The sequence below is a fragment of the Cervus canadensis genome, chromosome 30 (genome assembly GCF_019320065.1).
Source record: "Cervus canadensis isolate Bull #8, Minnesota chromosome 30, ASM1932006v1, whole genome shotgun sequence".
Classification (NCBI taxonomy): domain Eukaryota; kingdom Metazoa; phylum Chordata; class Mammalia; order Artiodactyla; family Cervidae; genus Cervus; species Cervus canadensis.
This window is the reverse complement of record NC_057415.1, coordinates 36390779-36407469: the sequence shown is the minus strand read 5'-3', so window position 1 is coordinate 36407469 and position 16691 is coordinate 36390779.

Here is a 16691-nt window from a genome sequence, read left to right as displayed (position 1 = left end):
TTCATGAAACATCTATTGAAGACCTGCTCAGGAGACTTGGATTTGTGTCAAGGCTCTGCTGTTGCGAGACCTCTGGTTGGACACGTATTTCTCTGAGCAAGCAAAGTCCTCACATGTAAATAAGGACCCAAAACCCAGTGTTTCACAAACAGGGTGTGTGTACCACCGATGGTATGTGGAATGTTTACAGGTACTACAAGGACAAACTTGTAAACATTTCAGCAGCTGTGAATTGTTGTAATGTGTACTAGAAAATAATCATCATAGCAAATGCTTAACATCACATAAGTAACTGACTAAAAAGTTCAAAGTAAGTAGTTCAGTTTTTTTTTCAAGTTACATTAGAAATTATGATTATAGGTAGAGGGAGTATGTGGATGTGAAAGAAACTGGGAAGGTAGGTCACAAATTGGTGTTAGATGAGTTGGCTGAACAGGATCTGTCATTCTAGCTTTTGGTTCTGCAATCCTTTTGCTGGTGGCTAAATGGGAAAATGAACTGGACAATACAGAGAAATGTAGGTTTCTTTTGAAAATGATTCCATTTCTATATTCCAAGTCTATCAAAATAAACATTTTCTAATACCTTCATGTCATCAGACACTAGTGTAGGCATTGAGGATGTGAAGGTGAAGAAGAGAGGCCCCTGGCACAGTCTAACCAGAGACACACATGGGGAAATAAATATCTTTAGTTTAGTGTGGTATTTATAACAGTAAGAAATAACTTGGGTGCCGGGGAGGAGGGGAGGGGAAACCTCTTCCCAATAGAGAGGAATAGCCAAAGAAGTCTTCACAGGGAGCTCAACACTGTGTTAAACCTTGAAGCCGAACAGATATTACCTAAGCATATAAGAAGGATATGACATTCCAAGCAGATGGAAAAGCATGAGAAAAAGTGCTGACCGGTAAACCTAATTGGTAAATTGCATTTTCTTACTCTTATTTTTATGTGCAAACAAAAGCAGTCAGTACTATTCTAAGTACTTTATACGTAAGAGAACCAGGTGTTGAATGGAGTTACACACAATTCCAAAGCCATGTTCTTTCCACTATATCATATCATAATGGCCATTCACATCTGAATCCTCATCATTGTTTAGCTATTCTTGTTGTTCAGTAGCTAAGGCGGTCCGATTCTTTGTAACACCATGGACTGCAGCACTCCTGGAGTTTGCTCAAACTCGTGTCCATTGAATCAATGATGCCATCCAACCAGCTCATACTTTATAACCCCATCTCCTCCTGCCCTCAATCTTTCCCAGTATCAGGGTCTCTTCTAATGAGTTGGAGCCCAAGAAAATAAAATCTGTCACTGTTTCCGCTGTTTCCTCATCTAGTGTAATGAAGACACAGTGGAGAGACTGTAAGACTAAGTGAGCTACTTTCCCTTTTTGAGGGAGGGGGTTTGTTTGTTTTTAAGATATTTATTATCTATTTGGCTTCACTGAGTCTTAGCTGGGGCACAGGGGATCTTTAGTTGCAGCATGAGGAATCTAGTTCCTTGACCCAGGTTTGGTTCCAGGCTGCCTGCAACAGGAGTGCAGAGTCTTAGCCACTGGACCACCAGGGAAGTCCCGTATTAGCTATTAATTCTTATTTATTCTCAATCCACCAAGTGTGAAATACTAATCAGCGCAAGAAGGAATAGTGAGATCTGTTTCTTAAAGGTCAGTATCCTGCATTGCAGGCAATTTTGGGGCTTCACATTACGTTCCCTTTAAAAAAAAAAAAAATTCTCCGTAGAATAACTCCCCAAGACATTCGCAATAGCTATTTTAGGCTAAAGCCAAAAAGTTTCAAAAGACTCTCCTGTGTTTTCCTTTCTTCCAATTTATACACAGATACATTTCTCAAAAACAAAAATAATGGAAAGACCCCATTCTTGTGGAAAATGTCATTAGAGACAAGACAGGAAGGATGCTGAGCTATGGCATTGATTAATAAGGCCTTGACATTTGGGGATTCACATTTGAGGAATTCTCCATGAAAATGCCAGTCTACTGAGGACGCTTAATCCAATCAAGTCAGAGACACGCAGGACCTCCACCATCTTTTCTCCTCCTCTTTAAATATTTGATTTGAAAAACAATGACAAAATGCCACAGATTCTCTACCTTCAACTTTGAAAGCAAAAAGACATATTTGAAAAGAATATGTCTACAGTCCTGTTTTCCTTATTTACAAGCCAGCAGTTTTTCTAAATCAAACCAGATAAGCAGCTACTGACTACAGTTAGGTGCATTTCACCTGTGGAAATAGGAAGGAAATTGCAACAGAAGCCAAATATAAAAACTTTTGACCTACTAGTATGGAAAAACCAAGGAGGAAAATTATAGTAGTAGTCTTTCCATGAAAAGGAACATCTTCAACTTAAAGAGAAAGTTCTACAACAGAGGAAAATAATTTCAGTGAAAATAATGACAAAACTGAATTTGAGAGCCAAACAGAGAAGCAGAGCAATTTAAACCCCACTGTGCCATTTACCAACTGTGTGAGCTTGGAGATTTTTCCTCTCTCAATTTGCTCATCGGAGAAGGCGATGGCAACCCACTCCAGTACTCTTGCCTGCAAAATCCCATGGGCGGAGGAGCCTGGTAGGCTGCAGTCCATGGGGTGGCTGAGAGTCAGACATGACTGAGCGACTTCACTTTCACTTTTCACTTTCATGCATTGGAGAAGTAAATGGCAACCCACTCCAGTGTTCTTGCCTTGAGAATCCCAGGGACAGTGGAGCCTGGTCGGCTGCCGTCTATGGGGTTGCACAGAGTCGGACATGACTGAAGCGACTTAGCGGCAGCAATAGCAGCAATTTGCTCATATCAAAAGGAGTTTCATAGTATGTATCGCACAGATTGCCTTAAGGATTATGGTACAAGTTGGAAGAGGGCTTGGCAACAAGCAAAGACATAGTATATGCTAAATAAAGGGGGTCTCTACATTCAGTTCTGTTCAACTGACATTTGGTTGTCTAATGGAAGTTAAGACAAATGAGGGCTTCCCAGGTGGCACTAGGGTAAAGAACCTGCCTGCCAATGCAGGAGATGTAAGAGATATGAGTTCTATCTCTGGGTGGGGCAGATCCCCTTAGGAGGGCACAGCAACCCACTCCAGTATTCTTGCCTGGAGAATCCCACGGACAGAGGAACCTAGCGGGTTACAGTCTATAGGGTCTCAAAGAGTCGGACAAGACTGAGGTGACCTAGCTGGACTGATGAACATTCTGGATCTCTCCATCAATTGTTAATGCTTTGATTATTTTGTTTAATGAACATCGTTAAACTTTCTATCTCCTGAATGCTGATATCTATTAAAAAATATTGATTTTTAGTGTATTTATCCTGTAACTGACCGACTTTTTAAATTGCCTTATCTATCCTCAGGTCATTTTTTCTAATTATTCCCCAGACAAAGAATCCCCTTCTCCAGGAGATCTTCCTGACCCAGGGATTGAATCTGGGTATCCCACATTGCAGACAGATTCTTTACCATCTGAGTCACCAGGGAAGTCCATAAAATCCCGTACTCTCAAATAATCATTGTTTTATTTCTTTTTCCCAATATTTATCTCTATTTTCCATTGCACCATGGTCTTTTGTTGGATTTCAATTAATTCAAGTAATGCAAAAATTTTTGGAAGGAAGTAATTAACTTAGTGACTGGATTGGTGCTTTAGATTTCCATGGTGATAGCAAAGGAGAAGACATTTCTATTGTCTACACCCAAAAGGTGCATCTAGCAACAACGTCAAAAAAGCTGCACCAGATCTGGGCCATTGTGGGTAAGGACCAATTCTGGAATGGTAGAGAGAAGCCACCAAACAGATTCTGCTAATTCAGAACAAGACTGGGCTTTGCCCCAGGGAATTTTGTTTCATAATCTCATTGAAGAAATGCTATAGGTAACTATACCCACCATCTTGGATTAGAGGGTGTGGGCAGCCTCATGTCTTGAGATGGACAGCTTCCTGGCCTGTACTTTCAGATCCATGAGACACAGAGCTGTCAGTAAAATAAAGAAAATTCAAATTCTTGGATCTAATAAGAAGAGGCATTTCAAAGGTTTCAATTTATAACTTCTACCTTAGCAACATTTAGCCTTTCATCTTTATATCCCCTAAAACCTCTGCACATATGTATCCTCTTTAGTCACCAGAGATATCTTTATAGCACCCATATGTGACCAACATATGTATCTTCATGAAATCAACAGTAGCTCAAAGTTTTCATTCTAATATTAACACCCCTATTGCCAACCTGCCTCTCCATGTAATGTTTTATGTCCTTGTACTAAATAATTTGTCTATAGTGGTCTTTATTCCTGTCTTGCCTTCTATACACAGAAAATCCTGGTTAGTTAAGGCAACCTTCATCCAGACGTCCTCTGAGCTCTTACTGTGTCCTACATCTTCCTTTTCATTGATGGCACATATACTAGTATGTTGTTTGATCTCATTGAAAGTAGACATTTCTTTCTGCATTTTCACTGCCAAGAACTGACCCTAATATATATATTATTATCTGCATTTATCAATTAGGTTGCTTTTAGCAGAAAGGAATGGAAAATTCAATTCAAATCAGGATAGTTGGTGGAAAAATGTACCAATTCGAATAATTGAGGGTCAAAAGGCAAAGTAGATTCTAGTTTGGATTTCCTGCTGCAGTTCTGGATCAGGTTCTTCTCTGTGCAAGTAGCTAGACCACAGAAATCGTGAACCTTATACCCACACACAGTAACTTACAGAGGAAGAGAAAGACTGATTCTTCCCATGGCCAAATTCACCTCCCACACAATTTCCAATTACTGGAAAGTGAAATGAGAGGTAGAAATAAGTCAGATTTATCCACAGAGCTAGAGAGGGGTCATCGTCACCTACAGCACAAAGACACTGTCCAAGTCGAGGTTAAGTTGAGAATGTATTCAGCTAAATGTAACCACTAGACCTGTAGTGGTTAAATTAGCACAGGTTGATTTTTTTCACATAACAAGAGCTAGGTGTCTCCCAGAATTAACTCAGTCACCTAAAGTTATGAGGATTGGCATGTGTGAGATGCTGTTGGTCCTTCCGTCATGCTTGTTTCAGTGGGTTATACATAGGAGGGATTGAAAAAATAAATACGTATATCAGAAATGCTAGAGGTTTGGTTTTTCACTGATGGAGAAAGTATTTACAAAAATGGAGAGGGGTGAGCCTAAAGTAAATCTTATAATGAGTTGTAGTTTGAAATGGAAAGCCATGAGTTGACTCATGGTTTTTGATTTATAGGCATACATACACAAATATAGATAGATATAGATTATATGTATGTCCATGTGTGTTTGTTCTATCTCTGCCCTTTAAAGGGATCTAAAACAGTGGCGCTCCTTTCACAATGAGCATGTTTAGTTCTTGGTTTCTAAGTACGGTGTGCTCCTCTGTCCGTGGGATTCTCCAGGCAAGACTACTGGAGTGGGCTGCCACTCCCGGCCTCCTCCAGGGGATTTTCTCAATCTGGGGATGGAACCTGTGTATCTTATGTCTCCTGCATCAACAGGCAGGTTCTTTACTAGTGCCTTGTGGGAAGCCTCTCTTCACTAACGAAACTTGAGCCCCTAAGAGTAATGGCTTCCTGAGAACTGACAAAGTGAAAATTCAAGATGGGTCCAAAACATCGTGTTGTTTCATAAAACAAGGAACTGCTGAAAGAATGATGGAGATAGATCAAAACACCATAGGGGCCAGTTTGAGGGACTCCACTGGGGGAGTCCGGGACATTTGTTCATCAAGCTGATAACAATGTTGACAGATTGTAACCTTTTGAGTGAAATAGAAATGCATTTGCATAAACTGGTTTAAATAAATGTGGGAGAGAGAAAAGTTACAATTTATAGTAGAAGACTTGAAGATCCTCAAAATTCATTTTATCAGCCACTGTTGATGAATGAATATAAAATACTTATTAATTAACCTCACAATAGAGAAACCTTATAGACACTTAACCAAGTGAAAAAAGGTTAGTATTATCAGTAGTGGGAGAAATTAACATTTGGTGCTTAGTGATACAATGCTGTGAGAAGAATATTTGGCAGATGTTACTGCTAGGAGGCATAAATCATGAGGAAACATCATACAAACTCAAACTGAGGGATATTCTACGAAGTAACTGGCCTGGCCTGTTGAAAAATGTCACGAAAGATAAAGAACTACTAGGAATACAATAAATAATTTACAAGGACATAATGTACAACACGGGCTTCCCTGATGGCTCAGCAGTGAAGAAGCTGCCTGTCAATTCAGGAGATGTGGGTTAGATCCCTGGGTCAGGAAGATCTCCTGGAGAAGGAAATGGCAACCCAGTCCAGTACTCTTGCCTGGGAAATCCCATGGACAGAGGAGCCTGAAGGGCTACAGTCCACGGGGTCACAGAGAGTCAGACAGGACTTTGTGCCTGAACAACAGTGTACAACACAGGGAACATAGTCAATATTTTATAATAACCTTGTTTGGAGCCTAATCTATAAAAATATCTAATTCCTATGCTGTACATGTGAAACTAATTTATAAAGCAACTGTAACTTCAATTAAAAAAAAGACTGAGGAATTGTTTCAGACTGGAGGAAATTAAAAATACATGTCATCTAAGTGAACTAATATTACTGGATTTGATCCAGAACATAAAAAGGACATCATTCAGATACGAGGGAAATTTCATTGGGTATACGTATTAAAATGCAGTATTGGGTCAATGCTAACTTTCTTATTTTGATAGTTGTGCTGCCATTATGTGGGGGATTATGCTTGTTTTTTAAGATATACAAATTGATACAACTTAACTTGCAAATGGTTTAGAAACAATGGTATATATGAATATGTGTGCCGTGTGTATGGGTGCATATGTAATAGAGAAAGAATGCTTAGACAAATGTGGAAAAGTATTAATAACCAAAGAATCTGGGTGACAGAAATATGTACTGTTTTGCAACTTTTCTGAATATTTTGCGTTATTTTAAAATAGAAAGTTTAAAGAGGAAGAATGGGAACATGCACATTGCTTGGCAACCAAGTGTGTTTATGATAACATACATCTCAGGCCTCACAAGCCAACCTCAACCAAAACCACTGCACTTCTTTATTTCCAAATTATAGTGGAATTGTCCCTCAAGAATAGGAAATCTAGATATAGAAATAAATACAGATAATCCATTCTTTTACCATGCTCCATCAAGTATCTTTTGGGAAAGTTCAGCAAATTTGTCCTGGTTGTCACTTTCCGAATAAACCAGGCATTTGTCTCTGGACCACCATCTGCTCTCCTGCAGGTCAATTCTTTCTCTGCTGAGAGGGGTTCACCAAGCTGCTTCTTTTCTTCATCTCCCTAGTGTGGCCGCCTCACCTGCTCACGAAATCACTGATATCCTGGCTTGGCTGGGCCCAGCTGTCCTCTGTGGAGCTGGTCCCAGGAGTCTAAGAAGCTCACCCTTTGGCTGCTGTCCCCACACATAACAAGCACTTCTTTTGAAAGTGCAACCTCAGAGACAGTCCTCCCCACCAAGAATCTTCAGAGATACTTGCAACCCTCAGAGCAACTCCAACTAACTCCCAAGAGGGTGAGGGAGAAAACTTGGTTTCTCCAAGAACAATGGACAGGTGCTTGTTTTATTCCTACAGCAGGGGTTAACAAACAATACCCCATGAGCCAAATCTAGCCTGCTGCCCATTATATATATCCCACAAACCGAGAACACATAATTATGACCGATTTGCATTGTTGTATGGCATAAACCAATACATTATAAAGCAACTATCTTCCATTTAAAAATTCAATGCTAAAAAAGAGAATGGTTTCTGAATTTATTTGCAAATGGTTGGAAGAAAGTCATAAAAAGAATATCTATGACCCATGAGAAAATATAAAATTCAAATTTCAAGGTCTATACATTGTTTTATTGGAATGCAGTCATGCTTCTTCATTTATATGTTGTCTAGGGTTACTTTTATGCTAAAATAGCAGCACTGACTCCCTGAAAAGTCTTATAGATTTACTACTTGGAGTTTTATAAAAAAAGTTTGTCAACCCCAGACCTATATGATTGAAAGAGCCTTCCAATGCAGTCCCTCTTAAAAGTCTGAAAGACACAATCTGCTGTTGTAAAGAAAGTTCACGACTTTACCCCAGAAAAGTATAAAGGATTTATAACTGCTTAAATGCCAACTTTTTTATCTTAAAGATGATCTTAAGTTTCAGTTGCTGGAACTGTGATACATTCAACTCCAAGTTAATATGTATTGAGCTGAGCTGAGTCTTTAGGAGTTGAGATGTCTCATGGCTCCCAGCCGAGTCTCAGCACTTCAGTAGCAGAGAAGGGTACTGTTGCTGGGGTTGGAGATGGGGGAAATGAGGGGGGGAGGGTTGGAATAGAGTGGTCAAGTGGTACCAACTGCAGATCTGGGGATTTCTCACTGAGCTTAAGCAACACTCTTGCTATCAGCGCGTGTGGACCACATACTAAAGGAAAAAACGTCAGGTGTCTGTAATCCTGCTTTGATCATTATTCCACAGGGTAAGAGTCTGACATTCTTATTATTTGAGTTGAGTTTAATAATCAAACATCAACTTCAAAATGACTGCCCACATGATTTCTGAGTGAATTTTAGTGTTTTACACTGAAGAAAAATTATTTATGTTGCTTTCATTAAAATGAAAGTGGAAATGAATTCAGAGAGAAGAAATTTAAATCTGTGCACAACCACCAAAACATTGGCCTTAGGCTTAGAGTCCTAAGGGAGATGAATTCTGCAAGCAACCTGCATGAGCTTGGAAATGGATTAATCTCCAGTCCAGTCCCCAGATGTAAACATATCCCAGTTTTGCAGAAACTTTGCAACTTTCTAAGATCCAGCTAAGTCATACCTAGACTGTTGGTCTAAAAGAACTGTGAGATAATGTCTGTGAGCTGTTTTTAAGCTAATAAATTTGTGATTATTTGTCATACAACAGAAAAGGGATACACTGGGAGATAATCCTATGTTCATATTTCCCTTCTCTAAGAGGCAATATTCTGCTGCCCTGATCGAGGCTGTGCCTCTAGGAGCCAACTGTGTAAGAAAGAGCCCAGGAACTCTTCTGGTCTGATTGCAGAGGCTCTCTTCAGCAGCCAGCCTTAGAGACTTAGAGAGCAGTTGGTACCTGAGGACGGCCGAGAATGGAGCCTGCATGGCCAACTACCAATCCTTGCCTCCCACCCATTCCCACACAAGTATTACGAAGCATTGGGAGACTATCCGATGGGTATGGGTGACCAGTATGACAGGAACACACAACTTTATGCATGTGTAAAATCTGAAAAAAAAAAAAAAAAACTTTTTGCAGGAGACCTGACATCAATATGGTAGAGAAAGAAAAGTGGGGCGTTTGGTATCTGAACATGAGGATATTTGAAGACTTGTCTCTGCCATTTACTATGTGGTGAAGGCCTCACTTTAGGAGGTTTCTGACTCTCCTCTTCTCACCTATAAAATGTGCATCATAATAATATCAGAAAGTTTGTTGCCACAATCATTGATTGCACACTGTCAATATATACTACACATGATACTAGAAGCTAGGAACGTAGAAATAAACAAAACATGGCATCTGCCCGCAAGACTTGGAAAAGATAGTTATGCAAAAAACTAAAGTACATGAGGGAAATCAGAGTCTTCCCTTTCTCACCTCCATAGTCAGCAAGGCCCAGGGCATCACAGAGGATATCCACCGCGTGTCTACTGAGTGAGTGTGTCGTGTAGAAGACTGCGAGGTTAATTAATGCATACATGGGGAATCAAGAAAAATGGTACAGACGAACCTATCTGCAGGGAAGGAACAGAGATGCAGATGTAGGAAAGGGGCTTGTAGACACAGGGGCAGTGGGTGGGGAGGGCGTGTGGGATGAATTAGGAGACTGGGTTTGACATACACTCCCATGTGTATAATACATGGATGTGGGAGTGTTAGTTGCTCAGTCATGTACGGCTCTTTGCAACCCCATGGACTGTAGCCCATCACGCGGTTCTGTTCATGGAATTCTCTGGGTAAGAATACTGGAGTGGGTAGCCATTCCCTTCTCCAGGGGATCTTCCCCACCCAAGGATCAAACCTGGGTCTCCTGCATTGCAGGCAGATTCTTTACCATCTGAACCACCAGTATGGTGCTCTGAGATGATCTAGAGGGGTGACGTGGAGCGGGGGGTGGGAGGGAAGTTCAAGAGGCAGTGGATGTATGTATACATATAACTGATGCACTTTGTCATACAGAAGAAACTATCACAATATTATAAAGCAGCTATACCCCAATTAAAAAAAATGTAAGTAGGTTGTAAGGCTAAGAACTAGTGATAAAATTCTACTTGAGGGAGAAGATAGCTCTTTTAATAGCAAGATCTCCTTTGGGTTATTCTGTTATGAAATAGTGACACTGGTCAAGGCTAGAATAAAACAGTTAAACAGTTCTACCCAGGAAATAAATTGAAACATTGGAGAGGGAGGGTTAAGGCCTTAGAAACGGGGAGGGAGGAAAAGGAATGATAAGACTGGAGACTGGGCTGAAATGACATCCATCTCGAGCTACGAATTTATACATTTGCAGAGTTGTGCACATTTCGGTGGGTTCTCAGAAAAGACCCTGATGCTGGGAAAGATTGAGGGCAGGCTGAGAAGGGGACGACCGAGGATGAGATGGTTGGATGGCATCACCAATTCAATGGACGTGAGTTTGGGTGAACTCCGGGAGTTGGTGGTGGACAGGGAGGCCTGGCATGCCTCAGTCCATGGGGTCCCAAAGAGTCAGACACGACTGAGCGACTGACCTGAACTGAACTCAGTAAAGCTCTGCCACCCACAGCTCCCGTGTGGGAGTTTGAAGTTTAATGTTAGTTGCTCAGTCGTGTCTGACTTTGCGGCCCCGTGGACTGTAGCCTGCCAGGCTCCTCTGTCCATTGGATTCTCCAGGCAAGTGTGGGAGTTTGGGGGACATTAATTAAGGAGCTATTTTCCAGGCATTGGTGAACAGCGGAGCTTAGCAATGGGTCCTGGGGGAAGCAAAGGAATAGACCATATGCGAGTCACAGACCAGGGCCAGAAGTGAACGGCCTGAGTCCCAGAAAGTCACGCAGGACACTTGGGATCCCACCATCATGGAATGGGTCTTCCAGCCAAAGTGCTCTTTCATCAAAACCCACAAGGTGACCCCTGCAAGCTGAAGAGCTACGGGACCAGTGGGGGCTGACAACGAAGACAGGAGAAAAGGAATGACAGGAGGTCAGGAGCAAGAAGGAGGAGATGGGCCCCTCTCTCAGGGAAAGGAATGAATTTAGTTCTACCTGCTGTCAGCTGTGAGAAAGAAAACCTGGCAAGGAGCATCTCATTGTCATATCTTCCCCAGAGGGAAGTCAGGCAGATACTCGGAGAAGGAGAGTCATTAGGGGGAAGTGACGGGGTTAGAATTTCTGAGATCAGATCAATGAGTAGGAAGAATACAACGGGCTCTGCATCCATGGTTCTTCCAGAGTAGAAACAGCCTGGGAAGGGAGGGTGGGGGCTGAGGGCGCCCCTCCTTCCAGACAGACCAAACTTCTCCCCTGAGGAGCGTTTGCGTCACTTTCCTATTTTATTTTCTATTTTTACCTGATGCCTGAGACCTGACCCTTCTACTAATTATCTTCTCTGAAAGATCAGGGAAATTTTAAAAAGATAGGAAAAAAAAAAAACCAGCAAGCAGAACCTTATATGAATGTGAGCGTGTTTGCAGGGGAGCAGACCCTTCTTGGAAAATGATTCTTTGGACAAGGCCTTTGGTGCCAAATAGTTGAGCTGCCGGCAGTCTTTTATGACTCCTTCTTTATCATTTCCCCTCTGATGAGGCAGATCAAGACAAATCCGCATTCCTTTCCCTCCGTCTGGGGCCTGCTCCTAGCCTTCGTCAGCTGCTGCTTTGCTGAGGTTCCTGGGTTTGAGAAATCCCGCCTGGCAGCCTCGAGTCTATTTGTAGCAGCACTCACGGAGATGGGGTGTCATCTGGGAACCATGGCAGCGGAGACACAACAAACAAAAGCAGTCCCAGGCTGCCGTGGTTTAAGAGTGAAGTCCTCTTCAGCTCCCCAGCACTGTTTATGGAGAAGTTGAGCAGCCATATATCCCTGGTCCCCCAAAGCCAGAGAGGGGGCAGCTGTTGAAAATTCTTCCCAAAGAGCTCATGCACAAAATAATCTAGCCTGGGCTTGACCACGGGACTGTGTGTGTCTCCTGCTGCCATTTGGCTGTGGCTGTCCCACTCTTCTAATTCATCCATTCATAATTACTTCCTCCCTCTCTCCTTCCTTCCTTCTTTCTTTCCCCCCTCTCTCTTTCCTTCTCTCATTAGTTGAGCAACCAATAGGTGTTAAATCCTAGGATTAGAACTGAGAACAAAAACATGGTCTCCACTCTCAAGGAGCTCAGAGCTGAGTTGGAGAAACAGACAGACCCAGGATCAGTTTGTATATATGCAATTCTAATCCATTTTCTTGTATATGAAGAGAATCCATAAAGCCTACTTCATTCAGTCTTTCAGTATTGTTCAATTTAATTTAATTCTTATTTACTCATGACCCAATGCCAGGCACAGGGATAGCAAGATAAAATGGATCATACTTTGTACTTTCAAGACCTAACAATGAACAGCTATTTGTGGCATTAAAATACAGTGAGTGATAACTTAGTTCCTTCACTGATTGCCCCCATTTTATAATTTGTTTTTATTTGCAACATCAGATTGCAGAGAAATAAAAGAAAATTAAGATGTTCAGTGAATGCTTTGCAGATTAAGTTAGCAGTGGAAATACGCATGGTTGCTGTGGAGTCCAAAGCAGCTTGAGAGGGCAGTTAATGAGGACCAGGCCGAGCGCTCAGCGAGAAAGGCCATGTGCTGGATCTCTGCTCACAGTTGTCCTACAGTCTGGTTTGGTTGGAGTTCTGAACAGCAGGCAAAAGGTGATGCTGCCTCAGCCTACGGAGGCGCAGGCTGTACAGTGGCCCTGGAACACCCAGGGAAGCCCCTCAATAACTTGCATAAATTGTCCCCCAGTGAAATTTTTTGGCTGAGTTTGCCTTTCAAGTGCACAGGGTCTGAGCTTTAGAGATGTTAAATGTTATGTTAAAGCTTTAGTAAATGTTAGGGAATGTTCTATTCTAAATATCACCTCCCCCCAGTCTGATGAACACACATTCGTTTTCTAACACTTTTTCTGTAGGACCTCCCCTGAAGCCAAGAAAAGAACTTCTGAAGAGTTTAGTACATTTTCCTCATAGTATGCAATGTGAAACATATTACAGTGTAAAATGTGATGCAAAATATATGGCAAAACAATAGGCACTAAGTGTATTATATTGTATATATTATATAAGCAATAAAACCATACACTATGATCACTGTAATTCTTTGTTTCCTTGATTACATTGACCATGAGACTAAAATCTACTTGACTGCAGAGCAGTAACTTATTCACCATCATATCCTTAGACCTAACAGCATCTGAAAATTACTAGGCGCTCAGGGTGTATTTTTGATAGAGGAAGGGCAGGAATGGAAAGGAAAGGATGAAAATGAGGAAAGAAACAAGGAAATAATGATCTTGCATAAAAGCAAACTCTAGTCTTCTTTTAAAAATGGCCTCCATATCTCACTATCTCAGTCTGTCTCTCTCTAAGGGCTTTGGCACTTTTTTTTTTTTTTAAATCAAATATAAAGGGAAAAAAAGTGAAAATGCAGGTTCCCTGTCTTCACAACACCTGAAAGAAAGCCTAGATTCCCTTGTTTGTTTACATGCCCTCTTGAGGAGTGAGATGAGGAGAACAAGCCTACACAAAGATGCGTGCATGCATGAATGCTAAGTAGCTTCAGTCCTGTCTGACTCTTTGCAGCCCCACAGACTGTAGCCAACCAGGCTCGTCTGTCCATGAGGATTCTCCAGGCAAGAACACTGGAGTGGGTTGCATGCCCTCCTCCAGGTGATCTTCCCAACCCAGGGATTGAACCCAGGTCTCCTGTGTATCCCTCATTGTAGGCATTATAGATTCTTTGCAGATCATTGTAGGTTCTTTACCCACTGAGCCTCCTGGGAACACCCATATGTAAAGATACATGTCATTATCAAGTGTGCTCATGGTAGGAAGAGAAAGGAATAGTTAATTCTTCCCAGGACAACCAGGGCAAGAGGAATATTTGAGGAGAGTTTTCAAGGCCGAGCAGAAGGTAGAGCTTGGGAGAGAAAGGTAGCTGGGAAAGATGAGTTTCATCAGAGTGACTCCAACAGGTACCTCACGTCTGAGTCCCATCCCACCAGTGGAGCAGTGGTGGGAAGAGTTTGAATATGCTCCACAGTCACTACACTTGCAGATATGGCCTCATTTCTTAAAAAACTGTGTGTCATGGAGGATTGATATTGATGAAAAGTGCAATTCAGAAACCTAGAGCTCTTCCAGTGAAGAGCTTGGGAGAGCTTCCCTAGCTCACCTTCCAACGCAGGGGCTGCAGGTTCAATCCCTGCTTGGGGAGTTAAGATCCCACAGGCCTTGTGGTCAAAAAACCAAAACACAAAACAGAAGCGACATTGTAACAAATTCAATAAAGACTTTAAAAATGGTCCACATCAAAACAAAATGAAACAAAGCAAAACTGAAAGTTCAGAGACCAATGTGCTCATTTCACAGTTGGAAAATCAGAGAAACAAGAGGTAAATAGACTTGATGAAGTTTATTCACAATAGAGACTGGACTAGAGTTGAACAATTGAATGAAGATTCTCTTAAATCATGAGGGTAACAATTGCGTCCAGTTGGGTTCCTTAGAGGGAACTCCCCATCCAACCTAGTGTGTCAATATCTATGTCCTCTGTGGATGATGCTCCCTGTTCTTCATGGACTTGCCCTAAAATAAATTCATCAACAACAAAAGTCACTGCAACTAAACTCTTTGAGGGATGATACAAGGATCTGAGGGAGGTTATGAACTCACCAAAAAAATACTTGAATCTGTGCACCCTGATTCTGTGACTTTCTAACTCTGTATCCTTCTACAAATTTATTGCTATGTCTTCACCTCTTCATAAAATAAGAATATTCACTCATAAATCAAAGACCTGGGAGAAGTCCAAGAGAGTCTACACCTATATAGAAATATTTGCACCGTTCCAATGTGTAGTGGGCTAGATGATGGTGCCCACAAACATACATGCATGTTCTATTATCCAGAACCTGTGGCTGTAACCTTATTTGGAAAAGGAATCTTTGCAGATGTAATCAAGCCAAGGGTGTTGAGATAAGGAGATCATCCAGTATTACCCAGTTAAGCCTGAACCCAGTGACCAGTGTCTTTATGAGTGATACAGAGAGGAACAGAAAGATGGCCAGAGAGGTAGAGATTGGAACAAGGCCGTCACACACCCAGAAATGCCAGGAACCACCAGAAAGCAGAAAGAAACTAGGAACATTGTCTCCTCTAGAGCCTCTGCTGGGGGAGTGGGGGTGGAGGGTGGGGGGATGCTGGGACCTTGACTTCACATCTCTGCCCTCCAGAACTATAAGAGAATACAGTTCTGCTGTTTCGAGCCACCAAGTTTGTTTTAATGTGTTATGACAGCTATAGGAAACGAACACAGGAACTAGAAAACTCAGCTGTTCAAAAACTATACATAATTTCTCATCTCTATCAGCTGGAGAGGCCATTGTGAAGACACAACTGATGTCTTTATTTCTTTTCTTTTGCTTTTTCTTCAGCTGGGCAAGAAGGGGGCTGGAACAATGGGACATCTGCTCGTTGAGCTCCATCCTGGGCCCGTCATAAGCTCTGCTGTGCCTCCAGCTAGGAACACATGGCGAGAAGAAGACTGAAATCTTTGTGAAAAACCTGCCTAAGAATGCGGAGGCAGAGGAGGGGGAGATGGAAAAATCAGCATCAACGGAAATTTCTGTTTTGAACTGAAATATTAGGAGGGAAAAGAAAAGGGTATTTTTTTTCCCCCCAATATGGCCTTGTCCCAGGGGGTTATATGGTGGGACCATCACTGGGCTGGGTGCTGTGATGCCTGGAAGTGTGCCTAAATTCTGCCACTAACTAAAGAGTATGCCCACTGCTCAGAATTTCATCTTTGTGAGTGTCAGTTTTCTCATCAATAAAGTCAATGTTGGGTGCCCTAAAATTTTGCCAAGGAAAATAAAGTCACAATAATTGACATCTATTCCACACTGTATCCACATCTATTCCAATTCACTCTTCCATCTACCTAAATTTCAAACCTAAAGATGAAAAATAATTCATCCAGTTATACAGATACCTGTTATATTTTGACTCTACCACCCCCGCTCTGTCAATAATGCTGGGTCCCTTACTCTGGCATCTAAGCTTTGGGCCATTTCCCAGTCATTTCCTACACAATGCAGCCACACCAAATGATTCTCCACTTGATATTGTGTTTCTACACACAGACAGAATCTTGAGGACACCCTAAATGAAACATCAAGTTGCAGCAGAAGTCCTGACCTGGTGCAGTCCTCTCTTTTGCCCAGATTACTTGTACAAGTAACTCAGTGCAATCTTTACATCCAAGAAGCAAAAGAGAGGCTTATGGGAAATTTAGGATCTTAGTCACTCAGTCAATGAATTCTCTATGGTGATTTCCTATTTCATAGTTCAAATCTCAC